This window comes from Mastomys coucha, unplaced genomic scaffold (assembly GCF_008632895.1).
Source record: "Mastomys coucha isolate ucsf_1 unplaced genomic scaffold, UCSF_Mcou_1 pScaffold17, whole genome shotgun sequence".
Lineage (NCBI taxonomy): Eukaryota > Metazoa > Chordata > Mammalia > Rodentia > Muridae > Mastomys > Mastomys coucha.
In genome coordinates this window covers 30,236,694-30,240,277 of record NW_022196899.1, presented here as the reverse complement: position 1 = coordinate 30,240,277, position 3,584 = coordinate 30,236,694, and positions in this window count along the sequence as shown.

The window sequence follows — 3,584 nt, the reverse complement described above, 5'->3', positions numbered from 1 at the left end:
TGTGTTTAGCGTTTATATAAACACAAGCTACAAGGTGTTAAGTCATTGTTGATGTGTTAGAATGGCAGGTCACGTCAGAACATACCACACTCTAGGCCCGAACAGTTCCAAGTGTAAGAGGTTGAGAGAGAGAGAGAGGGCAGTAGCTCGGAAAGAGAGGAGGGGAGAGAGAGTGAGATGGATGAATGTTCCCCCGTAAATGTATGGGCTCTGACGTAGTGGCTGCAGGTAAAGGTGGGAGGTGAGCCCAATGGATTCTGGGAATATGGTGGCTGTTGCCCTGGCAACAGGTCTGTGGACCCGCCCATGCGTTGCCATACGCTTTGGATGCCCTAATGCTGATAATTGTAGTGGGCCATTTTCAGAAAGCCTAGTTTTCAAGTCAAGTTGTCCTGCCTCTCAGGAGATATTTGTGGTCTGTTGGTTTGAAAAACAGTGTGCACAATAGAAACAAATTTCCTTTTTACCTGAGAAATAGAAATACCAAGTCTTTGGAAACAAATTTGGAAGCTGAACAACAGGGAGACTGGAGACCCCATTATTATTTAACCTATATTAAAATGAATAGTGAAGGCAGAAATGGGGGTGTCAGCTTCTAACTTTAAGCTTCCATTCACTTAATCCGAGGGAATTCAGCAGGGGGTGGGGTGGGGTGGGGTGCCGTGGTAAATAACCAAGGTGTCAACAAACAAAGGCTGTCTTCCTCCTCCAAAACCCCTTCCAGCTGGCAAATACAGGAGAAAAGAGGGAGAAGGTGAGGTAGTCGGTGGTGCTGGGCACTGGGTTGTGAGGGGTGGCTCTGGTACAGCTGAGGTGGGTGGAGAAATTGATGTATTCTTGATGAGTTCTGAGCCGGAAGCTCAGTCCATGGAGAGATTGATTATAAAGAGCACAGATGGGTGCCCAAGGAGAAGGGAAGGAACATGCACTTCCTTTGGGTACGGCAAAGTTTCCTTCCGTTTCACTATTGACTAAGTGCTGTAAGAGTTACATGTAGTCTGACCAACAGATTTTAGATGGGGTGAAACCCACAAGGGCGTATTGGTAGTCAAGTGCCGTTAGGTTTATCAGTACCCTGAACATTTCCTTTTTACATGCTCTCTGGGTCGTAAGGAAAAGAATAGGACAGTCTCTTTGCTGTTGAGTTTATTACCCATGGCTTCTGAACTTGTGAGAAATGGAAAAAGGGCTACAGTCCATTACACCTCTGAAACTGGACATTGTGTCATGTTTAGGGGTTGAGATCTATCCCTCTAAAGGCAGGATGTATGATCAGAGTGTGCATAAATACAGTCAGAACTGTACTTGTTGAAATCTCCAGAGGAAAAGATCCCAAGGGGCTGTGTGTGTATTTTCTTTGCTTGTTTTACACACTTTTCCACTTAGTCACAATTCAACTACTGTATGTCTAAAAATATATTAGCCTCATTTGACAGATAAGAAAAGTGATGGTTTCTGCAAAGTACTCTCAGAAACACCAAATTTTAAAATGATAGACTATGGTTTTGTCCAAAATAGGACAAAAACAACCCTTGGGGACTGGTTGGATTTCTAGCCCAACAATGCCACCAGGGCTGCGGGCTCTGTCTGCTTTGCCATGCATTTATCAAGTGAGTTTGCTCTGTGGCTGTTTTTGGAGGATGCAGGCTGACTGACAGCAGAAATTTGGATGCCATTCTTGTTTGCTTAGATATGGAGAGAGAGGAGAGAAAGGAAAAAGGACAGGGAGGGATAGAAGAGAAGAGAGAGGGAGGAAGGGAAGGAGGGAGAGATGGAGAGGGAAAGAGAAAGACAGAGAAAGAATCCGTAAGTGTGAATGACAGGGTCACATTAACCTTCAGAGCAGAAACTCTCTTGGGCTTTCTAACTCTCTTCCCTCCTGAGGAGAACATCTGGACCGCCTGCTGTGGGGGAAACCTCCCTGCCTCCTGGCTTCTTCAGATGCCTTGGGAAGAGGCAGATAACTGGCCCTTGCTACTTGTAGAAGGATTCAACTCCTGTAACACTTTGGTGGCCTTCCCAACACAGTGACAGCGGCCTCTGTAGTGCTGATCAGTCCTTTGTGCCTCCAGCCCCAGGTTGTGATTTTGTGGTATCTAGACTTCACTGTTTTGCATCTCTCCCCACTCAGCAGCCTGTATGCCTACAGATAGATGATGCCTACAGAAGTGTTGTTCAGCTTTTGGGAAGGTTTACTCATATATTTCCATTAGATTAAGTCAATGTAGGCCACAGGCTCTCTTGTGGACCAAAAATAAGAAATCATTCTATTCTCTGAGTGCGTTTTTAGACCATTCAGGCCCTACTTCTCTGAAACAGTTTTATCTGTGCCATAAGGTTAGAGGGAGACTCCTGAATTAAGTCAGAATTCTGATTGGGTCTTGGTGGGAATTGAAAGTGTCCAGGCGACCCAGCTGGCAGGGTAGACTGCCCGAGTTAACAGCACTTAAAATACCAGGGCAATTCACAGTACCATGTCACATAGAAAAGTGCTGGGGCCCGGGGCTGGTATCCAAGTCTGGCTGTCTCAGTGTTCACTGTGGATGTGTGAACAACAGCTTGGAGCACCAGATGTGAGCAGTTCAGGCTGCGGCTGTAAGAGTAGCCAGATCTGACAAGCTAGTGACTCAGCTAGGAGGCTGTGGGTTTTAAATGAAGGGCCCTTTCCCTTCAACTTCTTTTCTTCTTGGGGCAGCTCATTTTAGCTGTGATGTGCCTGTGCCTGTGTGCACGCAGCTCCCAGCATCATCAGATCCTATAGAGTTTGTAGACCTTGTTGGTGTCAGCAGTCTCACCACTGGTAATTAAAACTGGCTTGAACCAAGATTAGTTGCTCAATAATGCTAAGAGCTTTTCTTTTGCTCCATGATAGCATCGATCCAAATCTCAGGTTAACCACAGTCATATTGACTCCAGTGTTCCTGGCTAACTTACCAGAAAGACTCTAATGTAAAGAAATCCTGCTGGGTCATGATTGTACTCTGCCACTTTATGTGTGTCTTCAGTAATGGATTTACTGATTTGAAACATAGTCTGTTGTGTTTGAGGCATTCCAAGCCAAGAAGGGAATCTAAACTGGTTTTTGCAGAAGTATCCTAAGTGAGGACTTCTGGGATCATGCTACAGCCCCGGGCTGCCTAGTTTTATGTCAAGCCAAGTCATCAGGGAAGAGGAAACCTCAGTTGGGAAAATGTCTTCATAAGGTGGGGCTATAGGCAGGCAAGCCTGTAGGACATTTTCTTAATTAGTGATTGATATGGGAAGTCCCGGTCTACTGTGGGTGGTGCTATCCCTAGGCTGGTGGTCCTTGGGTTCTATAAGAATGCAGGTTGAATAAGTCACAATGAGCAAGCCAATAAGAAGCACCCCTCCATAGTCTCTGCATCAGCTCCTGGCCTCTAGGTCCTACCCTACTTGAGTTCCTGTCCTGACTTCTTTCAATGATGGATTATGATGTGAAATATAAGCCAAATAAACTACTTCATCAGTAACTTGATTTTGGTCTTTTTTTTTTTGTATGTAAGTACACTGTAGCTGTCTTCAGACAGCACCAGAAGAGGGCATCAGATCTCATTATGGGTGGT